Here is an 18,763-nt window from a genome sequence, read left to right as displayed (position 1 = left end):
TGTCCAGGTTAGATACAATACCACTGGCCTGGACCATCACTTCTTTTTCTATTAGTTAGCAGCCTTGATTTTTTTTTCCCTGTGTCTGAGCAGCTAAGCATTTATTTCTATGTCACCTTATCTCCAGAGAGTAGCTCTTTAATTCTCAGAGCAATCCCGTAAGCTAAGTTGTGTGAAAAGATATTAGCTAGCCCAACGTTTGTCAGCTGACTTCCACAATCCAGGAGGACTTGATCCAAGTTCTCTGCTTGAAACCACCACCCTGCCTGAGATATTTTAAAACAGCAGGAGAAGCAGAAAATCCTTCTTCCCTTATGTACGTCTCAGCTCAGCAAGAAGAGACAACGAAAGCTTTGATTTTATTATAATCCATCAATTCAGTGTTGACTGTTGGTATCCACACAGATTTTCTCCAAGATATAGATCTTCAATCACCACTATAAGAGAGCCCATATAATTTACCCCTGGCCACTGAAACTTTCTCTTTCCATTCAACGTTCCCAGCATGATGGACTTCTCCCAAGAGAAAGGTCTATGTCCAAAATACAATATGGTAATTTGAGCTGGGTCATTTATGCTTTGAGTGAGAATTCTGGATTGATTTGTTCAACAATCCATTGGTTTATTTTCTTAATCATTTGTGGCATTCTCAAGAATCTTCTCCAGCACCAAATTTCAAAAGCACCAAAATTCTTTCTATCTTGTTCTTTGATCCTATTTCTATCTCGTTTCTTTAAAGCCCAGCTTTTGCTTCTGCAGAGAGTCATGGGGAAAAGCATTGTCTGAATGATTCTGGTCTTTCATTCATTCATTCATTCATTCATTCATTCATTCATTCATATTTTTATTTATTTCTTGTATCCTTTGTTATTTTTATAAACAACTCAAAAACAGTGAACATCCAATACTCTTTCCCCCTCCTATTTCTCCCACAATAAGCTTGTAATGACTGACCCAAAGTCACCCGTCAGCTTTCATGCCTAAAGTGAGACTAGAACTCACAGTCTCCTCGTGATTGGCCCAAAATTACCCATCTGGCCTTCATGCCTAAGATAGAGCTAGAACTCACTGTCTTCTGGTTTCTAGCCCGGTTCCTTAACCATTATACCAAACTGCCTCTACAGCATAGACTCACTGCAGCATCTGAATGTCATTTCCAAGACTTGCATAATTTCCCTACCAAGTGCTGGTCTGTGGTGTATTTTTGGCTGCTGGTTCTTTCACCACTGATAGTTGATCCCCAAAAGGCAGAAGCTAGCCTGAATTTCTAATGGAAAGCAAACTCTGGTACTGCTATTCGCTATTCATTCCATTTTGGTTATTCACCCCATCCCTCCAAAAAATAATAATAAAAAAAAAATATCAAGAAAAGCGAACAACTTTGGCTCCTTCCAAAAGTGTTATTTTGGCCATAAAATTGCATCTCCATGCCCTGCAGAATGGAAAGAAGACATTTGACTACGTTCCAGTCTTTATTGCTTAATGTCACCAACTTTTGATAGGAGAAATTCCTACCAGGAGAAGGTTAATTAGATGTTAAGGGAAGCATTGTTTGCTTCAGCAGGTGACCAAGAAAGAGAAAATGTATGTAATATTTGGATGCCCATCTTGAATTCCTGCCCTCCCACTTTTTAAAATTGATTCTTTTGATCTCAACATCAATCAACCAACAGGAAGCTTTCATGGTGTGAAAAAAAAAACCATGTTCTCTCTTTGCAAGAATGCCTCTGGACTCTGCATGTTCTCCATGCACAATTTTGAAAACATCAGATAGGTGCAACCTAGAACTTTCCTAGGAAGGTGGATCACCTATCCAGCAAAAAAAGTGAGAGTGAATCTGGTGGGGATGTTTTTACAGTGAATGGATGTGAATAGTGCAGGAAAACTTTCTTTTAACAAATTGGCAGGGAGGCCAATTGCATGTTAAACTGAACAGTACTTATCCACACCTTCCAGATAGAAGATTTTTTTAGCATGAATAATCAAAACTAGCCCATGAAAGTGGTGCCCCTCAGACTTTTTTAAAAAATTGAAATGATCAGCTTTGTTTTTTCTTTAAAAAAAACCCAATAATTTCAAAAATACTTTCAAGCAGAAAATATTACAGGTAGTCCTTGACTTACCCCAGTTCATTTAGTGACCGTTCAAAGTTACAATGGCACTGAAAAAAGTGACTTATGACCGTTTTCACACTTATGACCATTGCAGCATCTCCTTGGTCATGTGACCAAAATTTGGACGCTTGGCAAATGGTTCATATTTACGGCGGCAGCAGTGTCCCAGGGGTCATCTGATCCCCTTCCGACAAGCAAAGGCAATGGAGAAGCCAGTTTCACTTAACAATCATGTTACTAACTTAACCACTGCAATGATTTGCTTAATAACTATGTCAAGAAAGATCGTAAAATGGAACAAAACTAACAAGAAATGTCTCACTTAACAACATAAATGTTTGGCTCAATTGTGGTCGTAAGTCGAGGACTGCTTGGGTACATGAGAACAATCCATGGAATTCTAACTTGAAGATTCTAACTTGAAACCATGTACTTTTAGAAACTTGATGCTGCTAACAAGTAGACTGGCTTGGTCCTCAACAGTGAGAAACTGGTAAAGCAGGCACAGCAGCGCCTGCATTTTCTGCGTCGCATGAGAAAAGCACATCTTCCTTCCCCTGTCTTGGCCACTTTCTACAGGGGGATGATTGAGAGCATCCTGTCATACAGCATCACAGTCTGGTTTGGAGGCATCGCTGCTTCAGACAGGAAGGCGGTGCAGAGAGTGGCGAGAATGGCCAAAAAGATCATTGGCTGTTCCCTCCCTCCCATCTAGGACATTGCACAGAAGCATTGCTTGAGCAGGGTCCGTAAGATTATCTGGGACACTACACATCCTCTTCACAACCTGTTTTCCTTGTTACCTTCTGGGAAGAGGCTTCGTGGTATCTGAAGCAGAACATCCAGAGCAGTGGTTCTCAACCTGTGGGTCGGGACCCCATTTGGGGTCGAACGACCATTTCACGGGGGTCGACAAACAAGGCTGTCTGCTATTTTTTCCCCTTTTCTTTGGCCACGCCCCTGGCACCCGGTGATGTATAAGTGGTTGGGGGTCACCACAACATGGGGAACTGTATTATGGGGTCATGGCATTAGAAAGGTTGAGAACCACTGATCCGGAGTCAGTTGTAGTTTCATTCCATACAGTATTAACCTTGTGAACTCTCAAGCTTCCTCCTTCCATTATATATTCAAGATGAACAGTATTTAATATTTATTTGTTACGTATATGTAGGGATGTGGGTCTATACATATGTTGTACATAGTATGTTTAGGTGTGTGTCATGTATGTGTTGAGAGCGGGCAACTAAATTTCATTTTTGATGTGTGCTGTTGTGCCCACAGTAAAAAAATTACAATAAAGGTTATCTTATCTTATCTTATCTTATCTTACCTTACCTTACCTTATTGTAAATTATAATATATGTGTGTGTGTATATATATATATATATATATATATATATATATATATATATATATATATATAAAGCGATGTGATACCACCAAATTCTTACAGAAACTGAATTCATTCCATCCAGACATCCAATTACAGCAGAAGAGGAGGACAACAACACCTTACCCTTCCTGGATGTCTTGGTCCATCGCCTTCCAGATGGCAACCTATCAACCACCGTCTATCGCAAAACCACTCACACTGATAGAATTCTCCACTACCAAAGCAATCACCCTAGATCGCATAAAATCAGCTGTTTAAGAACTTTATTCAAAAGAATCAAGACCCACTGCAGCACAGAAACAGCAAAATCTAAAGAGAAAGCACACCTTCTCAGCATATGCAAACAAAATAATTATCCACCAAGCTTCATCAAACGTTGCTGCAAAGATAAAACACCACACTCAAACTACAATGCTCCAACGAATACAACTTGGGCAACACTCCCATACATCAATGGAGTCTCAGAAGCAACCGCCAGGATCAACATAGCACATAAACCCAACCAAACATTACGTTCCCAGTTGATGCAACCCAAAGAACCATTACCAATCAGTGATTTGTCCTCCATCGTATACAAGATCAGCTGCAACACATGCCAATGTAACTACATTGGAGAAACATCAAAAAGACTTAAGACCAGAATACATGAGCATGTTTTGGCAGTAAGAAGACAAGAACAGCGCTCCCAAGTCTGGACCCATATAGCTGAGCATGGCCACACTTTCAACTTTAAAGGAGCAGAAGTCATTGCTCATGATTCCACCAAAGGAGGCCGTCTTTTAAAAGAAGCTTGGTTTTCAGACTGTCATTCTATTAATAGACACATAGACCTACTACCTCCTTACCAAACCCTAAAAAGACATTTACAAAAACATAAAGTACCTAAACACTTCAACCCAACCAATAATAACACAAAAACACCACCCCAGCCACTTATCAAACCCCAAACCAACACAATAGATATCCTTTCTACAACACAATCCTTTTCATCAAACCTAACTAAATAATATAATTCTAACACAACCATGACAACTCACACAACCAACACACCATGTTCTGATATTCTCACACACAGAAACAACAACCGCCCTGACCACAACATCCAGGACACAAACATCCAAAACATAAATCCGGCAACCTCACAAGATACTCACACACAACAAAACATACACACACAACACCTAAGTAACAACAGAATATTAAGACCAAGACCAAAACTCCCCCCTACAACGAAATATGACTTATCACATTCAATGGAACAAAATATTACAGCCCAATTCCCAAACACCACAAAACCACCCACAACTAATAAGCATAACAAACGAACACACACAAACATTCCAAATAACCGTACCCAACAAAACACACACACACAACAACCCTACACCAAACAAACTATACAATCCAAGAGGCTGGCTAAAAGGCATGCTGGATCTACGCGCCAAACAGCTGACAAGCGCGACTTTTAAAATGGTCTTGAGACTGACTGCTCTATGCCTTTAAGAGCTTCTTGGGCACAATGTGTGCACATGCCTCACTTCAACTGTTTTTTAACTGTTATGTAAATTTATGCACATGCTCCCCCTTCTCATTTAGCCCTTTGCTCTGATGATGTTAACAGGTTGTTAACGAAAGCTCAGCAGTTAATAAAAAAAAAAAGCCTTTTATCTTACATCCCAAAGCTCTTTATTTTTATCTGATTGACTTTAAATGTCAAAATTATTAAAGACATACATATATATATATGTATGTCTTTAATAAGTATGTTTGTTTGTATGTATGCATGGATATATATATATAATTTAGTTATTACTAATCTTTGTAGACCGAATTAATTAACAATTAAAATTATATATATATTCATTTTTAATTAATTCGGTCTACAAAGCTTAATAATAATCTTTATAGACTGGATGAATTTTTCTTTCTTTCCACAGTCCAGGCTTCCATCCTGTAGCCATCAAGATGTTAACCTCCTAACAGCTGAAGTATCAGTGAAAAAGTAATGAACATTCTACACTTCCTTTTTGTGCAGGAGAATTGCAGTGGGGAAGAGTTTACAAGAATGGTTTAACCAGCTGGCAATTTTGTGACAAAGAAGGCTCACATAACCTGAGAAAATCAAATCTTTTGCAGGGCTGACTGGAAGGATTGAGAAGGGCTTGTCAATAAAACTGCAAGCAGAGACTCCAGGCAGGAGCTTCTGCTAATAGGAATATTTTCCTATTCTTCATTTACTTCCTCCTGAGTTCTGAGCTGAAAAAGAAAAGCCACAGTAAGCTTGTCTTTCACATATAACAATATAATGGGGCTGACCTAGAAACAAGTAGTAAATAAGTACATCCATCTTCTCCAATCTGACACTTTCTAGCACAGCGTTTCTCAACATTTGTGTGATGGCGACCCCGTCACACAAACGTGCCACGCATGTGTGGCGCCACGTGCATGCGCGGCAGCGCCCCCATGCGCAGCGCGCATGCGCGGCGGTGCCCACTGAGGGGGGAAAATGGCGGATCGCATTGTTTGGCGACCCCCGTAAAATGGGCGACCCCAAATCGGGTCGCAACCCATAGGTTGAGAACCGCTGCTCTAGCAAGATGCTTAAAATCAGCGTACAGGTAATCCTTGACTTACAGTTAGGACCAGAATTTCTGTGGCAAAGCAAGACAGCTGGAAAACGAGTTGCACCCAATTTCATGACCTTATTTTTAAACAAAGGTTGTTAAGTGAATCACTGCAGTTATTAAGTGAATCAAGCAAATGGTAAGCAAATCTGACTTCCCTCCATTGACTTTGCTTGGTGCAAGCCGACTGGGAAGGTCACAAAATGGTGATCATGTGACTCCGGGGGGGCTGCAATTGTTATAAAAGCCTGTCGGTTGCTAAGCACCCTAATTTGGATCACATGACCCTGGGGACATTACAGCAGTTGTAAGTACGAAGATCAGTTGTAATTTCTCTTCAGTGCCATTGTAATTTTGAACAGTTGCTAAATGAACAGGTTATGATGACTACCCATAATCCAACCCATCTTGAGGAGTCCAGATTGGGAAAGGCTGCAATAAACCTTCCCACAATAGGGAAGACACAAATCGGCCACAACTTGTGAAGATTTCAATTCTATGGGGCTAGAAGTGAGAGCCCTTGATTAGCATTGCCTTTTAAAATTAATCAGTAGTAATGGCCCTCAAAAGACTTGGCATTCATTGTACAGGTAGTCCTCGACTTACAACTGTTCATTTAGTGACTGTTCAAAGTTACAATAGTATCACAAAAAGTGACTTATGATTGATTTTCCCACTTAATGACCATTGTATCATCTTCAGGTCATGTAGACAAAATTCAGGCCTTTAGCAACTGGCATGTACTTGTGACACCAGGGTCATGTGATTGCCATTGGTGACCTTCCCAGCTGGCTTCCGATATGCAAAATCAATGTGGGGGGGAGAGACAGATTTGCTTAATGACTGCACGATTCACTTAACAACTCCAGTGATTCACTTAACAACTGTGGTTAAAAAAAGGCATAAAATGAGGCAAAACTCACATAAAAACTGCCTTGCTTAGCAACTTCAGTTTTGGACTCAATTGTGGTGGTAAGTCGTAGAGTACCTGTGTAGCAGGAGAGTAAATTTACAAGAAATATTATAGGACTGGGTTGTTGGTTAATTAGCAGAAAGATTAATTAGCAGAATTAGACTTATGACCACAACTGAGCCCAAAATTTATGCTTGCCAAGTGAGACATTTGCTAAGTGAGTTTTGCCCCATTTTATAACCTTTCTTACCACGGTTGTTAAATGAATCAGTGCAGTTGATAAGTTAGTTACCCAGTTGTTAAGTGTATCTGGCTTCCTCGTTGACTTTGCTTGTCAGAAGGTCGCAAAATGTGATCACGTGACTCTGGGACACTGCAACCATCATAAATATGAGTCTGAATTTTGATCACATGACTGTGGGGATGCTGCAATGGTTGTAAGTGTGAAAAACGGTCATGTCACTTTTTTCAGGGTCATTGTAACTTTGAACAGTCACTAAACAAACTTTTGTAAGTCGAGGACTATCTGTATGTGGAAAAGTTGCTGTTGTTTTGTTCTAGCTGCTGGCTCCAGTAGATTTAATGCTACTTAGATTGTATGACATCATTTAACGCATTCTTTTTCTTCAGAGACTGCTATGTTTCTGTTGGAATATTCATGAGCAGGAAGAGTCATGTGGTAACTCAGTCAACCAATGTGAAGAAAGTGCTACTGAGTCTGTGCAAAAAAGGTATTGAGTTAGGAGCTGGATTTTCAGTCTCAGGTTTGCTTCTGTATCTCTCTGTAAGAAGTGTTCATTAAGCTATGTTGCTGTAAAGAAGAATGTATGGTATTGTAAATATTTTGATATAAATATAAAAAAGTTATTTTGAATCAGCTAAATGCAATCAACTGTAAGAGCTTCTGATTTATTTTTCACCAACAGAGAAATTAAAATTCTCTAACAGTTTCCTGTGGAATTGGGGCGGTGGGTGAGTGGAAAAAGGCCCCCAATATGTTTGCTTCAGGCAGCAGAAAAGTAACTTAGAATATTGAAATAATTGCATATTTGCTGCAGACAGTTCCCTTCTTCCCTCATCCATAAACCCACTGGACAGATCAAGCCCGAATTCTCCCCATCACCCTTAAAGAAAAATTAATAAGGGAATAAAAGTTAGACTAGGCCCAGGGATAGGCAACCTTGGCTCTTTTATGACTCATGGACTTCAACTCCCAGAATTCCTGAGCCAGCATGGCTCAGTTTGAAAACCTCTCCCTTTCCCCTCAGCATGGCTGGCTCAGGAATTCTGGGAGTTGAAGTCCATGAGTCATAAAAGAGCCAAGGTTGCCTACCCCTGGGTCACTAGATAATCACGGACTCTAAATATAGTGCAAGGCAGCTGGGCAAAGGACAAATTACCACAAATTAGGTCAATCTCTGACAAACTGCCTGCCATTCAACAACTCACTCTGTCCAGGACTCTGGAGATGAATTTCTGAAAACAGCACAACTTGGCTCTGATTGCCCAGGCTGTCTGAAAAATCTTGATGTTTATTACCTCCTCAACCATTGGAGAAAGTTACTATCCAACTGCAACTCTTAGCATGACAAAAGAGCAAATAATTAGATCTCCAGGGAAATTGTACAGATTTAATTTAATTTTAATTGTGTTTAAATTTGAACCAGAAGATTTTTTTGAACTGGTTCTGCCCAATCCATTTTCTTCAGCATGGGGGGGGGGAATGTCACATACTTTTCTTTGTGAGCTTCCTTAAATGGATATTTGTATGGCACCAAAACATTTCAAATTATTTCTATAATATATCTGAATTATTTCAGCAGTTCCTTTTGCTTTCTAATAGTGAAAGATTTCCACTCTTTGTCTTTATTATAAGATGGACCCAAATGTTTATAGATGATGCCATCTTTTCTCATTTTAGAGGAGAAAGAAAAATAGTCTCAAGGCAAATTTCCTCTCCTGGTGATGAAGAGTTCAGCGTTCTTTCAGAACTGAGCATCTAGTGTTGCTGCTGGCATGGTTAAATTAAACATTAATTTCACTTTTTGAGCCAAATCCCTTGCTGGAAAACACTTCACTTCATGTTCACTGAAGTTTTAGCTCTGAAAGATTTAGACCTGAGCTTCTCAGCCTTGTCAACTTTAAAACAAGTGAAATTAATTCCCAGAATTCCCCAGTCAGCCAATGGTAGTCCTCAACATATAACTTTAATGAAACTTACCCATTATAGTCGTACGTCATGACAGTTGTAAAACAGGTTGGTCACCTGACTGAACTGATTTAATGACCTTTTTTGTGGTGGTCATTAAACAAATGCAGCAGTCATAAAACAAACACAGTGATTGTTAAGTGAACTCCTTGATTACTATGGCACTATTTTATCAAAAAATGGAAGTGATGGTTTTCCTCAAAACCATCATAAAACATGGTCACCTGATGAGACACTATACTCATCAATTCAGCTGTACTGTCAAGTGCCTGAAGTTTGATCACGTGACTCTGGGGAGGCCCTAAACATCAGAACTTTGAATCTGGGTCATAAGTAGCTTTGTCGTAACTTCAAATGGTCACTAAGCAACTGGTTATAAGTCAAGGACTGTTTAGGCTTCTCAGACAGAAAAGATTTGGAGCAACTTGCTCTAACTTTCTACCTACAGTTATTACACTGAATGCAATCCAATAGTTTTGTCCAAATGATCTGAAATTTGGAATTATTTTAATCTTGCCATTCACATTTCATTTTGTCCCTCCTTCGGCATCCTTTCTTTAATGATTCTGTTCTACTATTTCTTCGATATTAGTGTAACTCCTGTCCCGTGGCAAGTTGTCCCAAGGCAAGTTGGCCACGGTGAATTCTCCCTTGGCGAATTGTCCCATGGTGACTTGGCTGTGGATCCTTGTATCATTCCTAGACGCTGGTCATATTGACTGGGATTTGTGGGTAGTCCAACACATAAAATAGGTTAAATCAGATTTGATTTATTACTCCCACCAATAAGTCAGTCTTTCTCAATCTTGGCAACTCTAAGACAGGTGGACTTCAGCTCCCAGAATTCCCACCCAATTTAAAGTTACCAAGTTTGAAAAATACAATAGCAACTGGGCGGGTCCATGGCAGGAGAAATAGTCCCTCAAAGTGTTAAGCAGGCCAGAGCCCAAGTCTGCATGGGCAACTATAGCCCTTTTATGACCTGTGGACTTCAACTCCCAGAATTCCTGGCCTAAACTGTTTACAGCTTTAAGGGTACCAGCACTTTTGTCTGATAAGCAGTTGTCAACCAGTGGAGACTTTTCAGTACAAACATCATATGATTCCCATCCCTTGCATCCATTAGCAGCCTATTTGATTGTGACTTCCAGACACTTTTCAAGGACAGCTGCCATCCTGGCCCAGTAAAAAAAGTTGCACTAGTCAAGATAGGATGTAACCAAAGGTGGATAACAGTTATAACAATTGCTAAGTCCAACCATCTTAAGAAGGGTTAATTTACCACCAATAAATTCAGGAGGAATACCACTAGAAAAAGTTGAAAGGATCACTCACCTCAGTTCTAATTTACATGAAAGCTGGGACATGACTGTTGAAATAAAGACAAGGATAGAAAAGCCCGAACAGCATTTTCAAAATGAAAAAGGTCTTCTGCAGTCACGACAGAAGCCTAAAACTGAAAATCAGGCTTGTCAGATGTTATATTTTTTCTATCCTGCTCTATGGAGTAGAGAGTTGGTCTCTGACAGAAGGCCACCTGAAGAGACTAGAAGCATTTGAAATGTGGATTTACAGGTGGCTGTTACATATATGCTGGGTTGACAAGATCAGAAATGCGGAGTTGATAAGCTGCCTGGGAAAGCCAAGGGAAATCATCAAAACAATTAAAAAACAAAAATTACAATATTTCAGACGTGATGCGACACCCAGAAAAATACGGCATACGCCATTCAATCTCCAGGGAAAGACTGAAGGCAAACGAGGTCCAGGCAGAAGAAGAATATCGTGGCTTCAAAATCTAAGGGATTGGTTTGGAGAAAACTCAGCAGCACTTTTTCGTGTGGCTGCTGATAAAAACAGGATTGCCAACATGATCACCAAGGTCCGATAACGGATATGGCACAAGAAGAAGAAGAAGAAGAAGCTTCCCTAGGAGTACCACTTTATAATGCCTTGGTAAAGCCACACTGGGAATACTGCATCCAGTTTTGGTCACCATGATATAAAAAAGATGTAGAGAGTCTAGAAAAAGTGCAGAGAAGAGCAACAAAGATGATTAGAGGACTGGAGGCTAAAGCATATGAAGAACAGTTATAGGAATTGAGTATGTCTAGTTTAATGAAAAAAAGGACTAGGGGTGACATGATAGCAGCGTTCCAATATTTGAAAGCACCTGAAGGCAGGACAAGGAAGAATGGATGGAAACTAATCAAGGAGAGAACCAAGCTAGGACTAAGGAGAAATTTCCTGATAGTTAGAACAATCAATCAGTGGAACAACTTGCCTCCAGAAGTTGTGGGTTCTCCAACACTGGAGGTCTTTAAGAAGAGATTGGAGAACCATTTGCTTCCTTCCTGAATAGGGGTTGCGCTAGAACAGTGTTTCCCAAACTTGACAATTTTAAGGCATGTGGACTTCAACTCCCAGAATTCCACACCCAGCGTTGCTGGCTGTGGAATTCTGGGAGTTGAAGTCCTCATGCCTTAAAATTGTCAAGTTTGGGAAACACTGCGCTAGAAGATCTCCAAGGTCTTGGTAAACCTCGACTTATGATCACAATGAAGCCCAAAATTTCTGTTGTTATGTGAGACATTTGTTAAGTGAGTTTTGCCCCATTTTACGAATTTTCTTGCCACAGTTGTTAATCTGAATCAATGCAGTTGTTAACTTAGTAGTTAAGTAAATCTGGCTTCCCCATTGAGTTTGCTTGTCAGAAGGTCGCAAAAGCAGATCACATGACTTAGGGACCCAGCAAGGTCATAAATATGAACAAGTTGCCAAGCATCTGAATTTTGATCACATCACGGGGATGCTGTAAAGATTGTAAGTGTGAAAAACGATCATAAGTCACTTTTTTCAGTGCCATTGTAACTTTGAATATTGTAACTTTGACACTATATGAACTGTTGTAAGTCAAGGACTACCTGTATTCTATTATTCTGTGACTGTGTTCTATTATAATATTCTGTTACAGTTCTCTGTTATTCTGTTATTCTAATGGTGACCTGCAAAGTCAATATGAGCTTAGGGTTAAGTGTGAAACTATCGGTGGATGTGTAACCCCACTCAAAGTAGGCCTCACCTCAATTCCAGAATCCAGCTTCCTCCTTACCAATCAAATTATGTTTGGATTTAATTTCAGCTTGTTTTCCTTGATCTAGCTGTAAATGAGTTGGCCTTCTGCCCTGCAGAAGGTCTCTTGGGAGCAAGACAACACTTTCCTTCCTTTTATCTTGTTTTCTGTGTGGAGGATTTTGAGAAATTAACATGTTGGGCATGAATAGCTATATTGCATTAATGTTTGGACTGCCAAAATTCAGAAAACCAATAGATGGCAACAACAACAAAAAATCAGATTTTTTTTTTGTCCTCCCTTCGAACAAATAAATAAATGAAAATAAATATATAAATGTAAAACCAGTTTTATATTCTTAGGGATTTTTTGTGTGTGTGTTTTTATATATACTCTAGATGCATTTGTAGACTTTTTTATTTGTTGGTTCTTTAAAGATAATCACAATCAGTCTTCATTTTATTTTCCCCTCTGTAGTTTTGCAAATAATTTTTAAAAATGTGTTAGTTTTTGCAAAATCTACAAAAGGGAAAATAAAAAGAACACTAATTGTGATTGTCTTTAAAGAATAAATAAAGTGTGTTGCAAGTTTAAATAAACTTAAGTAAATAAATTACTTTTGGGACCTTGAAAAACATTTCCAGTTTCATGGCCAGCTGGAAATTATGGAATTACAGTCCCAAATTAGAGAAGATTGGCTTCTCCTGAAGAGCTTTATATTGAGCTTATATTAAGAAGAGATTGGACAAGCATTTGTCTGAAATGGTATAAGGCAGGGGTATGCAACCTTGGCTCTTTTATGACTCATGGACTTCAGTTCCCAGAATTCCTGAGCCAGCTGGCTCAGGAATTCTGGGAAGTCCATGAGTCATAAAAGAGCCAAGGTTGCCTACCCCTGGTATAAGGTTTCCTGCCTGAGCAGGAGTTGGATAGAAGACCTCTAAGATCCCTTCCAACTCTGTTGTTCTGTTATTCTATTCTGAGTGTTTTTACTATTCTCATCTCCTACATTCTTCTTGCGCAACTCATTCCTTCTTAATTTGTTCTACTTCTTTTAATGTCTTTATCTTATGTTATATTGCTTTTCCTTGAACTATAATGACCGCTACTATAAAAGCACTGGACTCTACATTAGATGGTATGTCAGAACCTGGACAAAAACTGGCTACATCATGGTTAAGGCTCAAAGGAAGTTGGGGATGGTATGGGACCTCTTCCACAAAGAACACAGAGAGAAGAAAGTGGGAAGTTGGGGTTTTTTTTTCAGCTAAATTTTTATTTTTATTCTGTGCAGATCCTTGCAGATCTTTTTTTTTAATTTCTGAGAGAATATGTTTTTTGGAAGTGTCCATTAATGGAAGGATGGAATTGAGTTGTCAATTGTTTGCTGTGTGCTTATACTGGGCTGCCTAATATAAGAGATCTGAAGAAGTGAGATGATCCCATAGGCCCAGATTTTGCAGAGAAGATAATACAATCATGAGTTGTTTAGAATAGAATTCATTGAGAAGCATGGATGAAGAAAGGATAGAACAGCAGATACATAAATATCAGCTTAGCCTTGAAAAAGAGAAAGAAATAAAAGAAGAAGAAGCTCAAAATTACTCCCTTTCATTCTCTTGGAAAGAAACAAACTCTATTGTTGCAGATTATAATAAATAGAGTTTCAGTAGCTCTTGTGAAGTTGTTTCCTCGCCTGTTGTACCTTGAAAGACTGACATTGAGTAGAACATAGAACACAGAATCATTGGGGTGCAAAGGACCTCAGAGGTCTTGTAGTCCAACCTTCCGCTGAAGGCAGAAGACCTTATAACATCCTGGTTAAATGGTTGAGCAGTCTATTTTTGAAAACCTCCAGGGATGGAGCACACACAAGTCCAGGAGGCAAGCTAGTCTATCAATTAATTGCTCTCACTGTCAGAAAATTTCTTCTTACTTCTAGGTTGTATCTCTCTTTGAGAAGCTTCCACCTATTACTTCTTGTTCTGCCCTCTGGTGCTTTGGAGAAAAAGTCAAGCCCGCAAAGCTTTCATTTTAATTCCCCAAAGAACTTTCAGAGTATGCCAAAGTATCAATGCAGAATCTGCTGATGACTTATAAAAGCAGCTCTCTGTCTTTCTGGGACAGTAGGATAAGCAAGCAACATGTTCACAGCCCTAATAAGCCAGTTTTACAGTTGCAATAAGGCAGGGGTGTCAAACTCAATTTCATTGAGGGTCGCATCAGCATTGCGGCTGCCCTCAGGGGGCCAAGTGGGTGTAGCCAGGGTAGGTGTGGCCTACTGGGTGGGCATGGGTAGAGTGGGTGTGGTCTACTGGGTGGGTGTGGCCAGCTCTACATCGTTTGCGTCAAGGGTGGCTGTGGGGCCCTGGGCAGGAGTGGGACAGATCTGAGGGTCTCTGGCAGAAGGGGGTGGGACCAGGGCAAGTGCCAAGGCATAGTCCACTGGAGGAGCCTCACTGTTCCTCTCAGGCCATGCCGGGGGGGGGGGGGTGCTTATGGAGCTAGGACTGAATGTGTTTCAGCATAGATAGCCACCACAAAATTGTACATTGGCTCCCGGCTGGCCTGGGCCAGGGCCAAGGCAGCGGGGGCCGTTCCCTCACTGTTTCCAGGATGGCTTCGCGGGCCACATGAAACCACTTCGAAGGCCGCATCTGGCCCCCAGGCCTTGTGTTTGACATGTCTGCAGTAAGGAGTCCAGATCTTGAAGTGCTTCCCAAATCTTTTCCTTCATTACCGCAAATTGCTTATCCAAAAATCTTATTGAACTTCAAGGTTGTAGGACCTTTCCTTCAGCACCATCATAACTTTGAATGGTCATTGAACAAATGGTCATAATTTGAGGACTACCTGTATTATTAAAAACAATATCACTGAATGAACTTTATGTCATTTCCACAAATTACCATTGGCAATTTCATCGATTTTCATCTTAACAGGATTTATGTCATTTCCACAAATTACCATTGGTGATTTCATCAATTTTCATTTTAACAGGAAATACTTTGGGAATTTTTTAAAATATATTTTAATACATGTGGCAATCTTCAAGTCAACTTAAATGTCCTCATAGTGATGGGTAATGGGTTTGTGTGTTCTTACCCCCCCCCCAAAAAAACCCTCACTTTTACCCAATTCTGGGTGAATTCACTCAGGTTTGGGAAGCGCTTTCTTAGAACTTTTGTTCACAAGAACTCCCGTTTCTTAGCTTTACTCTCTTGCAGCCTCACTAATAATGCAAGTAAAACCCAGCAGGGGTCGCTGTGCCCCAGGGAGGGAAGATTAAATTACCCCCCCCCCCTCCCTTTACCAGCTACTTTGGAACCCTTCCTATTCAGGTGAGCATGACACAAGAGGTGGAAAATATGTTTCAAAAACAGCAGGGAAAGATGGAGGGATCTCCCGTTATCATAAAGGTTCTGTGTGAAATGGGATTACACTGCAAAGAGAGGCATCTACCTAGTACAAGCCCCATTGATAAGATATCATTGCCTATTATGATGTTGTTGGCGTCATGATGTCATGATGTATTACAATGTCATGGTGCAAATGACTTAAGTTGCACGCATTCGCATTGCACAATAGCACTGTGATGCCCACAATGTCATTCCACACTAGAAAAGCCAATGAAGATTTTTCAGGTCCCTATCCAACATTAAAAAGGATTTATATATGGCTATTTGCCCAGTCTGGGCAAGCAATTGGTTGTTGCACAGTTTTAAAGCTCAAAGATTCCTGGAACCTTAAACATATTGCAAATGTACTTTAAACAATGTTTTAAAAAATACTAATATGTTTATTATAGAAATGTAGAAGAACTACAGGTTAAAATAAATCCGTTCATGATCATAATTATATGGCATACCCAAATAACCAATATTTAATGAAACCGTAGTCATTATCCAAAGATACATTTCCAAATAGACTTTGTATTACTCTTTTCTAAGGAGGCAAAAGTTGGATATATACTAATTCCATTATCCAAATTGACTGGCTTGCTTTCAGGTGATAAAATTTATCCTTTAGCCTCTTTTTATTACCAATACAGGACACTGAGTATTTTTCATTCATCCCTGCCCTTTTAATTCATTAGTCTGTCACCCTTCCTCCTTTAGTATTTTTTGTGAGGTATGTCGAATAGATGTTGTACACGCCTTTTTAGATTAATGCCTGTGTGTCTTTGTGTGAGTTTTCTATCAGAAAATTCAGGCTTCCTCTGGGCTGGACTTTATTATTATAGTTTGTGACACAGAATTGGCATTTTTATCCAAAGCTAAATATCTATGGAGATTCTCAGTCATCCAGGTCATGGTTCTCTTGAAGGTGCTTTTTCAAGAGGTAACTGGCGTTCATGTTTTTCTTCAAAGATGTTTCGCTTCTCATCCAAGAAGCTTCTTCAGCTCTGACTCATGAAAAGTGAAACGTCTTCAAAGAAAAACAAGAAAGTCCAATTGCTTTTTGAAAAAGCACTTTTGAGACATTTTAAACCATCTATCAAGCCTCTCCTAAGAACCTGGCAGATGTGAATGTTAGATGGTGTTAAAAGTATTGTCATGGGATTTAAGTGTTCTGAGTAAAGTTGTTGGTCATAATTGACTGATGGTGATTTTGTCAGTGCTGATGGTGTTCAAGTAGTGCTCCAGATGTTTGCAGCCCAGGCATCTGTTACTGTTGGTGCTACCCTTGCTTTCTTTTACCACAGTCGTTCCATTTCCATTTGCAGGTCTTTGTATTATCTGTTATCTTCTCTTCTTAAGTTCTTTTTCTTCCATTCTGCTGCCTTCAACTACTGCCACATTCACTGTCAAGACTTTTTTTTTCTCTTTCTTACCGACATTTGTTATGTGTTATGTGGCAGGTGCCTGTTGATTTGAATTCTAAAATACAGAGCACTTTACCTTCATTTTGTATTACTGTCTCTATTTTATGATCCCACCAGTTCTTCCTTGCAGGAAAAAGGTATTTCTTGCAAATCCTCCCATGTGTCATTGTTGCGCTTTTGTCATGGCATTGCTTGTAGTCAGTGTGTGCAATCTTGTATTATTGTTGTTGTTGTTGCTGTTGTTAATTTCACAGTCAGCCAGATGTTCAGGCTGGATTTGGCATTTTTATCCATCTATCAGGTCCATTATTATTATTATTATTATTATTATTATTAGTAGTAGTAGTAGTAGTAGTAGTAGTAGTAGTAGTAGTAGTAGTATCATTATTACTACTATTATTATGTTGTTCTTATTTGGGGGGCTAATAAGCCACAGAGCACTATTCATGGAAAGCTATGCACAGGTTTCCACAATTTCCTGCTCTGTTTTTCACCAGCTTCAAGATCCACTTTTGCCATGAGTGGATTTATGCCAGGAACACGAATGGAGCTCTGGAGAAAAACATTTGCCACATTCTTTTATTCCTGACACCATCAGGCAACAAGGAACTATTACCCCCACACTTCCAGGCTTGAGTTCCTCATCATTCAAGGGCAAGCTTTTATCTTTGCATCAGGCATAGGCTATCCAATCCATAGGTCCAGTTTTCCAAACTTGAATTTGCATTACAAGTATTCCTTGTGGAGCCCAGAATTTCAGTCTTAAATCATTGCAGTCATACATTGGGCACTATGTGACCGGACTTGATTTTACAACCGTGTTTATGATGGTCGTAAAGTGAACCACATGGTCCTTATGCAAACCACATGATTAAGTGAATCCAGCATATCCAATGAGGTGTATAGGTTGGATTTTATTTTATTTTATTTTTTTAATTTTGCACTTTTCTGCTGACAAAGACTTCAAGGAAAGCTGTGAATCATACTTGCCTCCCTTTGAAATGCTCTGCATAATCTAAGATACTCTGAGAGGATGCTCGACTGCACTTCCATATTGCTTTTTAGATTTGGGATCTATTTCCTTGCTTAAAACTATTACTTAATTCCACCTCTCCCACTAGCACCCTCTGCTGTGCTGCCTCATCATGTGGTTTTGTGTGTGTGTGTGTGTGTGTGTGTGTGTGTGTGTGTGTGTTGTTCCTGGAAAGGAAAAGCAAAGAATTATTTACTCCCAGCAGGGTTACACAAGGTGTGAAGGTAAACTCAGGTACTTAATTAAAGCAGACAAACATCTATATTGCAGCAAAAGTCCCCTTACTTCCTGGGCATGAATTGTTCCAACTCCTCTCCTAAGAATACTGCTATAGTCAACAACTAGACATAGAGACAGCTTTTTCTCTCGTACCATCACACCTACTTCCCACAGCACTATCTAAGAATATTTGCCCATGTAATAGGACTGAGTATTATCTTTCTCATCTTTCCTACTACCTTCTCCTATGATTATATTACTTGGTGGTTTGTATGTACACTGAGAGCTTAAGCACCAGAAACTAATTTCTTGTGTGTCCAATCACACCTGGCCAATAAAGAATATTCTATTCTGTTC

Source organism: Crotalus tigris, unplaced genomic scaffold, assembly GCF_016545835.1.
Source record: "Crotalus tigris isolate CLP2741 ecotype Arizona unplaced genomic scaffold, ASM1654583v1 scf7180000024427.8105951120:4207309, whole genome shotgun sequence".
NCBI classification, from domain to species: Eukaryota; Metazoa; Chordata; class Lepidosauria; order Squamata; family Viperidae; genus Crotalus; species Crotalus tigris.
This window is presented reverse-complemented; position numbering follows the sequence as displayed.